The sequence below is a fragment of the Triturus cristatus genome, chromosome 4_1 (genome assembly GCF_964204655.1).
Source record: "Triturus cristatus chromosome 4_1, aTriCri1.1, whole genome shotgun sequence".
In the NCBI taxonomy this organism is placed as follows: Eukaryota; Metazoa; Chordata; class Amphibia; order Caudata; family Salamandridae; genus Triturus; species Triturus cristatus.
The window spans coordinates 1,345,554,675-1,345,569,081 of NC_140585.1; the positions used below are offsets into that span (position 1 = coordinate 1,345,554,675).

The 14,407-nt window shown below is 50.0% G+C and overlaps 1 protein-coding gene across 2 annotated transcripts in view; it reads right to left on the reverse strand.

The window, feature by feature from the left end:
- Positions 1–14,407, reverse strand: part of ATF6 (activating transcription factor 6) — a 740,128-nt gene that overhangs the window by 357,193 nt on the left and 368,528 nt on the right. The gene's annotated exons all lie outside the window — the stretch shown is intronic.

The window sequence follows — 14,407 nt, forward strand, 5'->3', positions numbered from 1 at the left end:
TGTTGTAATCATGGCTCGGGGTTCTAGAAAAGATGGGCCAAAACACAAAATGTCGAAGGCAAAACATAGGAGAAGACTGACCAAAACGAAATAGTTAAGACATGCATGACACCGCAACAACTAATAAAAATATCAGAAGGAGAAGAATAAGTTACGTACCTTCGGTAACTATATATCCGGAGAATTTTTCATCTGCAGTACCCCTGCGTGTCGAAAGGTGGTGTTGGTCGGCTCCGCGTGCGTCGTTGGCATTGAGGTCGCGGAAGCTACTCATAAGCGGCCCTTTCGCGCTGACGTCCGTTCTTTTACAAGACATTCCAAGCCAGAAGCGCAGAGCCATGCAAGACACTGACCACTGGTGCACAAAACTAGGGCCCTGAAAAGGATTTCCTAACCCTAGAAGTCAGTTCGCAGAATCGGGGAGGATGGGTTGGGCGGTAAGGAATCTATAACTAACCTATATTTCTTACAGATATAGCGTTACCGAAGGTAAGTAACTTGTTCATCTGAAAGAAACAGTTAGTTATAGATCCCCTACCTTAGAATAGTTACCCCAGCAATACCAACCCCGGAGGTGGGTCTGCAAACTCAGTTCACACCAGAAAGTCCTGGAGAACAGACTGGCCAAAGACTTGGCTGTCCAGGCAGTAGTGTTTAGTGAACGTGTGCAGAGATGCCCACGTAGCTGCCGGACAGATGTCATTAAGGGGGACTCCCCATCCCAAAGCAGTGGTAGCTGCCGTCGCCCTGGTGGAATGGGCACGCAGTCCCACTGGAGGCTCCTTCTTTGCCAAAGAATAGCAAGCCTTGATGCACAAAACAACCCACCTGGAGATGGTCCATTTGTGCACAGCCCAACCTTTCTTGGCGCCCACATAGCCAACAAAGAGCTGGTCATCCACCCAGAATTGTTTGGTGCGATCCAAATAGAAGGAAAGCACACGTTTTAGATCCAGACGGTTGAGCCTCTCTTCCTCCTTTGAAGGATGCGGAGGTGGAAAGAAGGTGGGTAAAGTGATGGTTTGACCAATGTAAAAAGAAGTAATCACCTTGGGAAGAAAGGAAGGTCTAGTTCTGAGGATGAACTTGTGCGGATCAACAGCCAGAAAGGGGGGCTTGGAAGAAAGAGCTGGTAGCTCACTCACCCCGCGCGTGATGGCCACCAGAAAGGCAGTTTTTACAGTCAGAAGCCTGACAGGACAGTTATGTAGCGGCTCAAAGGGAGCGCACATAAGGTACGTAAGAACCAAGTTCTAGTCCCACTGAGGCATTACGAAGAGAACAGGAGGAAAAAGATGAGTAATGCCCTTAAGGAAGTGATTTACAACACAGGATTTAAAAAGAGAAGGCTGATCAGGAAGCCTAAGAAAGGCTGAAATGGCCGAGAGATAGCCCTTAAGAGTGCCCAGAGCAGAGCCCTGCAGGGCCAAAGAGGGGAGGAACAAGAGAACCTCAGAAAGAGGGGTAGAAAGGAGATTTACAGCCATTGCTGTGCACCACGCCACAAATTTGTTCCATCTGCAGGCGTATACCGTCTTAGTGGAGGGACACCTGGCTGCCAAGATAACATCACTGACTCAGGATGCCTATTGTGCTGCTTTCCTCTGCTCGAGCTTGGCTCAGCAGCAGGAGGGCAGAAATGTATCTCTGGTTGGCAGCATCCATTTTGTGCTGTTCGGGTCGAGAAGACTGGCACCGGGAAGACCAGTGACCCCACGAAGCTCACTTCAGGAGAATGGAATCATACCTCCCACACCGGTTACCGGTGTGGACGTATGACTCCAAGGTGTTCGATACCAAACACATGTTTTGTTTCAGCCGTTTTTGAGATAGCATTTACCGCGAGGTCATCATGCACCTCTACCTATATTGGAATTGTATTGTAATTGCATTTATATAGCGCTTACTATCCTTGACGAGGCGTTGAAGCGCTTTTTCTGCAAGTAGCACGCTACTCCGGAACCCATAAAGGATTAGTGTTGAGTTAGTATAGTTAAATATGAAAGTAATTTGAGTGGTGGATAGGTTAGTCAGTTATTTGGATTGAGAAGGATAGTAGAGGGATAGAAGAGGGAAAAAAGGTTAGCATTTATATAGTGCATGTTACCCCTAATGGGGTGTTTAAGCACTTTCTTGCCGAGTAACACGCTACTCCAGAACCCATAAGGATTAGTAATGAATTAGTATAGTGAAATATGAAAGTAATTTGAGTGGTGGATATTAATCAGTTATTTGGATTGAGAAGGATAGCGGAGGGATAGAAGAGGGAAAAGGTTTGCATTTCTATAGCGCTTTTTACCCCTGATGGGGTGTTGAAGAGTTTCTTTTTTTGGCGAGTAGCAAGATCATGCCAGTAGCAAAGCTTAATAGCCGATCTCCTGTGCTATGCCTTATCCCGTGAAACACAAAGGTATATTGTTGGGCTGCTTCTAAAGCGTTAGAGATAAGGCTTGTTGATAGCAAAAAAAAGTTGATATACAGCTGCACTTAACAGCAAAAAACACACACCACAAGCTGAAGGTTCTGAACCAGCCACCAAAAGAATAGAGGGGTCAACTGAAAGACCCTGAAGGCATTCAAAGCCGCACACAACGGACCAACTGAAACATAAGGCCCCAAAGAGAAAGGAGGGATAATGCCTCCCATAAAGCGCCCGAGGGCCGAGCTTACGGAGGGGGAGGGGGGCGGAACCCCGCAAGGAGTCTCTGAATAGCGGAGTCCGCGTGGGTGTGAAACAACAGAGTTCCATCAAAAGGTAAATCCACAAGACGCTCCCGAAGATTCTCTGGAAAGACACCATCCCGCAGCGAAGCATGGCGGCGGAGGGCCACAGAACTCACCATAGCGCGGCTGAGGGAATCAGACGTTCAAGGCCGAACGGAGAATAAAGGTAGCGAACTCCCGACCATTCCGCACATGGTGCCGCAGATCTGCGCGGGCACCCTCTTGGGAGGCGCGAGACCGAAGAGATTCCGCGGAATCACACAGATCGGAAGTAGCCCTGGCCAACACACAAAGTGTGTTGAGTGCACGCAGTGCAGCGCTAGTGGAGGTGAAAATGTAACGCCCCCAGGAGTCCAGCCACCGAGCCTACCATGATGGCGGGAGCAGCACTTAAGGAAAGGAAGGAAAAGCAGCCCGCAGGACAGTGCCCTGGGCTGAGGGTTGGGAAAAAAGGCAAACTATCGTGCGGAGCAGGACGGTGAAGGAGCGGTTGAGGCACCGGATCCCCCATGGCAAAGCACCCTCAGGCCCCCAGAAGAGTTATGGAGCGACGCTTCAAATGGTAGAAGCAGCTCCCCTCCACCAGAGCCCTGGTGGAGAACCTCTAATAAGTGGTCCGTAGGGAGTGGGGCAACCGGATTGCCCATCTGCAAAATGCCAGTGGCCGTAGAAATGGCCTGGACAAAGGCCACACTCGCCTCCTTAGGGCGTCCTGGGGAGAAAGCAACTCCTCCTTGGGCGAAGGATGCAAACTAAGACGCCCGTGCCCTGCTGGAGAGAACAAAGACCAGCCCCTGTAGGATGGGAAACCCACGGACGAGTGGGGAACCTGAGGGGTCTCTGGAGAGGGCGGAGAAGCCTGCGGGGCAGACCACTGCAAGGAGCAGAACAACGGGTCTGGGGGCTGTGGACGTGGAGACGGCATAGAACCTGCCCTGGAATCTGCCGGAGAAAAGGCCACGACGCGGCGCCCAGTCTCCGGTGAAGAGGAGACAAGGGGACGACAGCCCTCCGGAGAGGAAGTGACATCCAGAGAAGAGTCGACGACCCGACGTCGGGGTGTCCTCGACCGGCACCGAAGTGTCCACCAGTGGCGCCGGGTCGACCACCACGTGCCTCATTGGAGAGGGGAGGGGCAGGGTCGGAGCGGAAGTGGCCAATGAACGGCACCGAAAAGGCGCCAGCTCGACCCCCAACGAGGCAGCCGCCAGCGCCGAGGACCGAGGGGGGCCCAGGGAAGCGTCCCGGGTCCTGGCCTCCACCAGCGGTCCGCCTGCACCGGGGAGGAAAGCCGTTGCTGCCGGAGAGGCATCGGCTCGGCCTCCGGGAAGACAGCCACCTGTCCAGAGGACCGAGGGGGACTCGGGGACGAGCCGTGAGTCCCGGCGGCCTCCTGCGACACCGCAGAGAACCCCGCGGGGCTTTGCGCTGAGGCCGGGACACCATGGGCCGAAGAGGGGAACCCCGAAGGGCCGCACCTAGACGGCACCACACCTTCAAAACCTGAAGCCGAACTCGACGGTGCCGGGGGCGAAGCCGCCGGCGAGTCCGCAGAAAGCCCCGCTCACGGCAAGGAATCCACGGACATCGCAGGAAGAGGAGAAGGAGGAGGGCCCAAGGAAGCCTGCAGAGCTGTAGCGTAGGCTTGCATCTGGGCCCTTGTCGCCCCAACGCAGGGAAATGGCGGATGGGGTAGTGACGGATGAGGACGCATGTCCCGGGAGGGACCGGCGCCCTTTGCCGAAGGAGGACCGGGCCTCCGCGGCAAGCTGCAAGAGTTACCGGTGGGCGAAGGACACCCATGGGGCCTCGGCGAAGGACGATGCCGCAGCCGGAAACGGCAGCCCCATGACCCTTCCGAGGTAGAAGACGGATGCTGCGACGACACCGATCTGGACAAACGGGCCGACAGCAATTTCATCCGGCGCTCCCTCCGGGACTTCGGCTTGAGATGCTGACAAGCCTCGCAGTCCATAGTCATGGTGCTTGCCCAAGCACCACATACAAACAGTGTGAGGGTCCGTCGCCGACATCTGACGTGAACAAGAAGTACATGTCTTGAAGCCCGAAGGCATGGTACACTGTTCCCAACTCAAGGAGCTAAAGAGGCCCGAAAACAGGCCAATGAGCACACTCCAGATCCGCGTTGCACACGGAAAAGAAGGACCCAGACGTCAGCGTGCCAGGGTGGGACTTATGTGACCTCGCTGATGTCACGTACGCGGACGACGTCAGGGCGGGGTTGCGTGGTACCGGCACGCAGAGATGCTGTTGCAAAATATTTCTGGATCCAGTCTCACACCTGGGGATAATTCTACGTTAAGGAATCTGCGGCTAGTAGTCTCTATCAGATATCGCTCAACTACTACCTCTGTGCTCAATCTGAAATTGGGAATCAGTTCCAGTCACTGTTTCATGGCCAGGAAGACTCAAGACAACGAAACTGCAACTTCATATCAACGAGGGCATTTTCCCTGTTGCCCAAAAACACAGCAGTCACTTTTCACTTACAAGTAGCCAATGAGAAAGATCTAGAAACACTGTTGAAGCATAACCTCATCGAACGCTCTACCGGTCCTACACCATGGGTCTCACCCATAATCGTGGTGCCAAAAAAGGACAGTAGATGTGTAGTGCACATTTGTAATGATATGCGCCACGTCAACAAAGCAATTGAGAGAGAGAAAGACATCCTGGTCCTCACATAGCGGACATTAACATGGAACTGAAAAGAGCCAAACTCTTCTCCCGTCTTGACCTGAACAAAGGATATCATCAACTCGAGCTGAAAGAGAACTGTAGGTACATTACTACTTTTTCGACTCGTGTTGGTTTGTTCAAATACAAAATACTGAGTTTTTTAGTGTTGTCTGCGGAGATATTTCAGGATGCTATTCCCAGAGTAATTAAACCTGTTACACATGCTTTCAATTACAGTGATGACATACTGTTATTTGGGATTACACTAATGCAGATCTGATAGTGAACGCAGAAAAGTGTGAGTTTAACAAAACCAAACTCAGATTCTTTGTTCACATATTCTCTGATGGGTGAATGGCTCCTAAACCCGATAAAGTGCGAGCACGGTCATCTACTTGCCATCCACAAGATGTAACCATGATGCGATCCTGCTCAGGCATGGCCAATTATCGCTAATATACATTAATGATTTTGCTACAGTGAGTGCCCCATCGAGAGACAAAGCGAAATGTCTCATTCCAGTGGTCTCCTGAATGCAATCAAAGTTTCAAAGAAATAAAACATGCAATTGAGAATGCAACTGAAATGGCCAATTTTGACCCCAAGTTACATACTGCAATCACAGTTGATGCAAGCCCAATAGGGCTACGGGCAATTATTGCTCAACACAAAGACCATCCGAATGCTCTGAGACACATTGTGGCCCATGCCAGTAGAAGCTTGTCTAAAACAGAACATGCCTATTCTCAGCCGTAAAAGGAGAGTGGGCCTGCGAACATTTTCAAGTGTTTATATATAGAAAATGTTTCACTTTCATCACTGACCACCAGGCATTACTCACTATCTTTAGAAACCTGAAAGCCAAGATGCCACCTTGGCTGGAGAGGTGGGGGGTTGCCACTGCAAGAGTACGACTATGGAATTGTACACAAGCCAGGGAAAGATCAAAACCCTGCAGGCTAAATTTCTCGAGTGCAGCTACATCGCCACACTTCGGCATTCAAAGAGGCTGATGAGTATCTCACCTTCATTGTGAGGTTCAGTACTCCATCAGCTCTAGCCATTGAATATTTCTGCTACAAATGTAGATAAAGACATGCTTATTCTCAAAGAGCTCATTCAACTCATATGTCTGGCTGAGTCACAGACAACTCGGGAGAATGGTCTCCGAAGGCTGCAGAGGAGCTCTGCTCATGCAGGGGCACCCTCTCACGTAAAACCCAGCACCCTGCCTTCATGATTGTTAAGGCCTACTATAGGGGTGACTTATAATTTTTAAGTGTAGTGACCTATAGATATAGAGAACCTATATCCACAGTAAGTGGTGCAAACACCAGCTTACACAGGCTGCAATGGCAGACCTGTAGTTCTATTTTGTATGGCCTCTCATGGGTGGCATAATCCATGCTTCAGCCCATGGGAGGCATCCGGGGTACCTATGCCCTGGGTACATGTGTACCATATACTAGGGATTTATAAGGGTACCAATCTGGAGTGTACAAAAGTACATGTCATTACATTTTAGGGAGAAAGCAGATAGACTGGGGTCCTGGTTAGCAGGATCCTAGTCAGACTAGTCAAAAACCAGCAAAACACCCGGCAAAAAGTGGGGGTAACCACGCAGTCAGATCCTACCTTACTACACCTTCCCTGACTAGTTGTTTTTTAAATAAATGTGGATTACCTAAAGTTCCACAGTTCACCAATGATAAATTAGATCTGCATATTACTGTAGAAGAAATTCAACTGGCTATTAAATCTCTTAAACAAAACAAATCTCCAGGCCCTGATGGAATTCCAGCAGAATGTTATAAAGAAATTCATTTGCAACTCATTCCTCATTTGTTTAAACTTTACCTTTTTAGTGCTTCAGGCTCAACTGCCAGTTCTTTTACCGAAGCATTGATTGTAATTATACCAAAACCTAACAAAGACCCGGCACTTGTATCTAATTATCGCCCTATTTCCTTAATAAATCAAGATTGTAAACTTTATGCTAAAATCTTTGCAACCGACTGACCTCTGTATTGGATTCCCTTATTACATGATATTGAAGAGGGTCTACTTTATCCTTACCATCTGGAGTACTTGCTTTGGATGCTGAAAAAGCCTTTGACAAAGTTCATTGGCAACTTCTATTTCATACTTTAGCAGCCTTTAATTTTGATGATTTGTTTATTCGCAAGATATTTGCGCTCTACGGAGAATTGATTCAATAAAAAGGACTATAGCTCCTAATTTTTTTTACATTTTCTAGCTAGCTTCTTTCGAAGTTCCTTTGGAATAATAAATCATCTCGTATTGGTTATAAAAAAATTAAATGGCAAAATGTAATGGAGGATTTGGTGTGCCAGATTTTTTTAAACTATCACAAAGCATTCATCTTAACACAAAGCTCTCTTTGGTTTAGTTATTCCCACCTTAATAATCCTCCTACAAGGCTTCTTATAGAAAAGGGTTTGATAACTCTGTTTCCATTGTCAACTTTGCTTACCATGTCTACCAATTCTATTATTTTGAAATCCACAAAGTTAATATTAAATGATTTAGACTCGCTTTTTCAATCAACTATTTCAAATGCTGCAGACATGTCATTATGGTACAATCCATGACTAAAACTTTCTTGAACTATAGAATGTTGGCATTCATGGATTAACGTAGGTATTTTGTATTTAATATATATTTAAAATAATAATGCATACTAATACTTTTGTATCGTTTGATGTACTACAGGATAAATTTCACTTACCCTCTTCAGATTTTCTTAAATATGAGCTTGTATGTAATTCTATATTAGAGTCCTTTTCTAATAACATACTTTCAAATATAAATTCATATTTGACCATTTATATTTGACCATTTATATTCAAGAGGTATCCTCTTTGTCTCATGCCGTTTCATTAATATACAAGAAACTGAATAGATTTCAAGGTAACAATATCAATGGGATTTCAACGTTCTGGAATAATGAACTTCCAATATCTTTCTCACATGACATTTAGAAAAAAATATGGTTGAATAATATTTCAGGTTGGTTACCTGTATCTCTTTATCAAACAAATGCTTATATTCAGTTTAATTGCTTATGGACCCCCTTAAAGGTATTTCAGGCTAAGCTTCTCCTGAGTTTGAATTGTTGGCATTGCTCTATTACTTACCGGTAATCTTCATTACTGCGGGTCCAGTTGTCCTCGTCCCATTCATTAACAAAGTGGAGATAACCATCTCCATACAGAAAAAAAAAGACCAGAGTAATGCTAGGACCCTAACCCCGCCCCATCCACTGGGCATACATAAACAGTACTTGCCCAGCATTCCGCCTGAACCACCAAGAACCCACAGGAAGGCAGGCCGTCCAGGAGAGAGGGGCATATGAATGGGATGAGGACAACGGGACCCGGAATAATGAAGATTACCTGTAAGTAATAGAGCATTACCCCCCAGGTCCCTTATGTCCTTGTCCCATTCATTAACAAAGTGGAGAATACCAAAGCAGAAAACCCGACCTTCCTAAACCCTCAAGCAAACCCAGGAAACCACAGCAAAGGCAGCAACTCCAGGGAAGCAAAAGGGAGAACCGCCGGAAAACCCAGGCAGAGCTCCCAGACAGGAGGGCGCCCCACCAAAACAACGGGAGACTAACAAGACATCGAGGCGGACAAACAGAGGTCATCCAGCAGACACCAGGAGCACCCCCCAACGAACAAGGGGGAGAACAAGGACAACAAAAACCAACCTAGGCAGCCAACAACCAAAAAACAGCGAGTACGCCACCCAAAGAAGAACAACCCCAAAAGCCCAGCAAGCCAGAACCGGCCAGCGGGGACACAACCAAGGACTGGAACCAAGGAAAACAGAAGGAGACAGCAAGGAGGAAGCCAACCAGAAAACGAGAAACTGGAGCAACAAAAGGGAAAAACCAAAATCGCCAGGCGAGTGGGAGCAGGCCCAAAACGGGTGACCAGATCTAAAACGGGAAGCTGAAAAGGAGGTGCCCGATAGAGATCCCAAAGGCAAAGCCCCAGAAGGGAAACCGGCACCAAAGCAACCAACACCCCGGACCGCAACAGGGCAAAGAAAACCAAGCCCCAACAGGACATGACCAAGGGCGCCCACCGTAACAAGGCCGAGAAGCCCAGCACCAACAGGCAGGCACACAGGAACAATCCAAACAAGAAAAGAGGACAGAGCCAGCCAACAAGGCAAAGACACAAACCCAAAGAACCAGCCAAGGGTAGGACCACCCACTCCAAACCAGAGAAGGGGGGAAAGCATCGGCCAGGCACAAGCCCCCCCCCCCCCCCCCCCCCCAGAGTCCAGAGGATAAAGCCCCTGGTACCCACAGAAGAGCAACAGGCCCCCAAAAGAAGGCCAGCACCAACCCCCAGAGCCAACAGACTACCACCACCAAGCACCCAGCCCGGGAGGAAAAACAGAGCCCAGGGTCAAGCCGAGGGAAAGCCAAGGCACCTACAAACAAAACCGGGGAAACACGAACACAACCCTGGAAATCCACCCCACAAAGACCCAAGAGAGAGAAAGAAGCAGGCCCGGCAGAGACCAGAACCCCAGGATGCCCAAACACTGCCCACGGAACAAGGCCCCAAACAGAACCAGGGCCTGCCAGGAAAAGCCCGAGCAGCAAGATCCTACAAGGCCAACCCCCAAGGGCAACGAGACCAGGGGAAACCAAAGAAGAAAGGGCCCACTCAAACAACACAGCCCCAACAGAACACTCCAACCGCAAACCTGGGATGACCGGAGAAGGAAGCCACAGTCTCAAGGAGGCACACACCGACCACCGGATAAGAGATGCATCGGGCCTCCAACAGAACGGACAGCCGACCAAGCGGCCCAGAGAACCCAAGACCAGAGCAAGGGAACCCCAACACCAGCAGCAGGCGAGCCAAGATCAGAAACGGCTGAAATAAACAGGCCAGCAGAGACGCCCCCCAAAAAAACCAGGCAGACCGCCGACGACCAACAGATAGGGCAGCAAAGACTGGTGGCCAATAATACAGAACCCACAGAGGCCCATAAGGAGCGGGACAGGGCCAACCACCACAGCCCGGAAACCCTAACCCCGAGGGGAAAGGCCCCCAAAAACAGCCCAGCCACAAAGGCACCAGAAGCCAGGGCGGTAGCCAAGCAGACCAGACAGGCACACCAAACTCAATGGCCCAGCAGGCATCAAGGGAGGGCAGGGGAGAAACCCACAGGGCAGAACGAAGGCGACCGAGGACAAAAGCAGCCAGGAAGCCAGGGGCGAAGCCAAGCAACCCTGCTTGTCAGAAGGACCTGGTGGCCAAACCCACACCCAGGGAAGGCCAAAGAGGAGAAGGCCCCAGCAGAGCACAGGCAAAGCAAAGGACCGGGAGGGCAGCAGAGACCCCCGGCACCAAACCGCCTGACCACCCAGGACCGAAACCCAAACAAGCCAACAGCTCAAAGGCCCTGACCAACCAGGACCAACAACACAACAACCAGGCCTAAAGCCAAACAGAGGCCACAGCCAAACCTCCAGAAGCAGTCGGAAGCCCAACGCACACGGAGGACACGCGGCCCCCAGCACGCCACACGGGAACAGAGACCCAAAAAGGACAAAGCAGAGAAAGAACCGCAAACAGGCCATCCAGACCAGAAGGCTTAGAGCAAGCGGCGCTGGGGACATCACAACAGGCAATGCAGGTAGAACAACAACCGTCCAGAAACACAAGACCTCACCAAAACACAGCTGCAGACCCAAGGTAACCAGCAGGCAGGCAGCCACAGAGGCAAGACAAACAACACAGGACTGCCCCCTTGACAGGGGGAGGGAGGGCATGCCACCCGATTGACCCCCACAGCGGGAGCAGGTACACAGGGAGGACAGGAGCGGGCGGGCAAGGCACAGCCATGAGACCCCAATGGCAGGAACACCACCTTCCTGCAAGGACCGGAACCCAACAGCAGAGGGACCAGCCACCCAACAAGCGGAGAACAGGCAAGCCAGGAGACCACTAGAAAAACAGGGGGAAGGGACGCCAGGCGAAACACAACCCAAGCCGAACCACAGACAGGAGAAGAGCAGGCAACACCAAGGAGGCACAGCCTGAGGCCAAACTGAACAAGCAGCAAGCCGGCAGACCAGGAGCGAATAGAGCACAGCCCCTGGACTGCCAACCAGACAAGGGAAAAAGAAAGAAGACCCACAGCAGCACAACACAGGGGAACCAAAAAACATGGCCTAAGAGGGGCCGGGGACCCCAACAGCAGCAGGACGGTGCGAGCAAGAGACACACAACACCAGGACTTCCACACGGGCAAGAACAAAGCGAGAGCCAGCCCCGCACACAGGGGCAAACAGCGAGGAAAGGTCACAAGCCACAAGAGCTACCGAAGGAGGAAGCAGGGTAACGGGGGAAAGCTGCAGCCCAACCCCGGCCAAAGAAACCCACAAGCACAAGGCAGGGACAGCCCCCCCCCCCCCCCCCCCCCACACACCAGGAGAGAACCTAGCCTGAAGAGAATGCCTCAGGCAAGCGCAAGCCAGGGAGCCCGGGCCATGGACACGACTAGCAGCAGCGGGAAACAGAGAGGCCCGGCCAGGAATCCCAGAGAGCACACCGGCATGGGAGGCAGGCACACAAGCTGAGAACGGCCCAGCCCAACACTGACCAACCAAAAACCAGAAGCGAATAGCCGGAAGAAGAGTGCACCAAAACCAGGGACGAACGAAGCCCGCGGAGAGCGCCGCAGACCAGGCGACCAGCATGCGAGCATAGACACGGGCGCAGCGGAAAGTGGAGCCGGCCCTGTACAGACAGGAGCTAGTGACCACAAGGCATCACCAAGCGGCACAAAGGCAAACACCAACCGAGCCGCAGACAAGGTCGGGAAGGAGTAGTTTCTTTTCTGTAACTCCAGTTCTGTAGTAGGGGTATCTCTGTTATAGTCATAATCTAGTGAATAGTCCCGCCCATGTGCGTGGACCCCAGAGCAATAAAAATAATCTCTTAAGTTGTCAAGCCATGCAGACCTGCATCTACACTTAAGAGAGAATTCAAAGACAGATAATGCAGCCTATATCCACAGGCTACACTGTCCAGTACTTCAACTAGAAAATTCCACCAACATCCACCAACCGCCCAGCTTTTTCCACAGAGAAAAACCTGCCTCTACCAGCAAAAGCCTCTGAAATGATAGAGAGGGAGGAATGGACAGACAAGCCCCATAGGCTGCCATTATGTGGCTCAGAACAGGATACTGTGCCTTTAAGAAAACTTTCCAGAACTTTTCCAGTATCCCAGAATGCACAGCAGGTCCCTTTTACTTTCAGTTCTTTTTGAAGGCGTAACACGCCAGACCTGTAGCATTCCTTACATTAACATTTCTCTCTCCACCGGGGAGGAGGGCGGGCGCTTATGACTATAACCGAGATACCCCTACTACAGAACTGGAGTTACAGAAAAGAAACTACTCCTTCTGTAGTAGGGGATCTCTGTGTATTGAATATGCTACTTACCAGTATGCATCTGTTCTTGGCATGTAGGGCTGCTGACATTCATATCTGTGCATAGATCGCCGCCTAGTGTTGGGTCCGGATGATTGCACATTGTTGTTCTGGAAGAGTCTTCGAAGTATCCTGAGATGGTTGACTCCTCCCCTGGACCACAGTGCGCATGGGCATCCTCTCCATCCCCAGATTGTTTTTCGCCATTGTGGCAGTGATGGAGTAGATACAGGAAGTGATGACCATGCTATACAGTAATTCTGAGAGCTGCAGCTGCGACAGGCGCCGGGGAGGAGGGTGGGCGATATGAATGTCAGCAGCCCTACATGCCAAGAACAGATGCATACTGGTAAGTAGCATATTCAGTTCGAGGCATGTGGGCTGCTGAATTCATATCTGTGCATAGAATACACAGCAGTACCTCCTATTAGCGGCGGCTACCCGTGCCAGCTGCAGCAGTCTGAAAAAGAGTTTTGAGAACAGCCTGTCCTACAGCTGCCTGCTGTTTTGAGTGTACATCTACACAGTAGTGTTTTGTAAATGTATGTATAGTGGACCATGTGGCTGCTCTACATATTTCTTGTAAAGGAATGTTTCCCAGGAAAGCCATGGAGGCCCCTAACTTCCGTGTTGAGTGGGCTCGTGGTGGAATCGTTAATGTGCGTTTAGCTTTTTGATAACAAATTTGGATACATTTAACGATCCATCTGGCTATACCTGCTTTGGAAATGGTGTTGCCTTTGTGTTGTGCAGAGAAGGCAACAAAGAGTTGTTTAGTCTTCCTAAAGTTTTTAGTTCTGTCAATATAGTACATGAGGGCCCTCTTTACATCTAGTGTGTGGAGCATCCTCTCAGCGACATTTTGTGGGTTTTGAAAGAAAACAGGCAGTTCGATGGTTTGGTTCATGTGGAACTGCGATATTACTTTAGGCATGAATTTGGGGTTGGTACGCAGTACGACCCGGTTTGCGTGAACTTGTATAAATGGCTCTTGAATGGTTAGTGCCTGGAGTTCACTAACTCTTCTTAAGGAAGTGATGGCAACCAGGAAAGCCACTTTCCAGGTAAGGAATTGAATCTCACAAGAATGGAGAGGTTCAAAGGGCGGACCCATTAGTCTGGTGAGGACCAAGTTGAGGTTCCACACCGGTGCTGGGGGGTGCCTTGGGGGAATCACCCGTTTAAGTCCTTCCAAGAAGGCTTTGATGGCAGGCACTCTGAATAAAGAGAGGTGCTGCCTGTTTTGGAGATAGGCTGCTATTGCGGTTAAATGGACACGTATTGAGGTGTATGCCAGATTGCATCGGTATAGGTGTAATAGATAGCAGATTATGTTCTGAATAGATGCGTCTAGCGGGTTAATGTCATTGTTGTTGCAATAAATGACAAACCTCTTCCATTTGGCTGCGTAGCAAGCTCTGGTAGTGGGTCTCCTAGCTTCCTTAATGATTTCCATACAGTCAGGTGGCAGGTTTAGGTAGCCAAACTCTA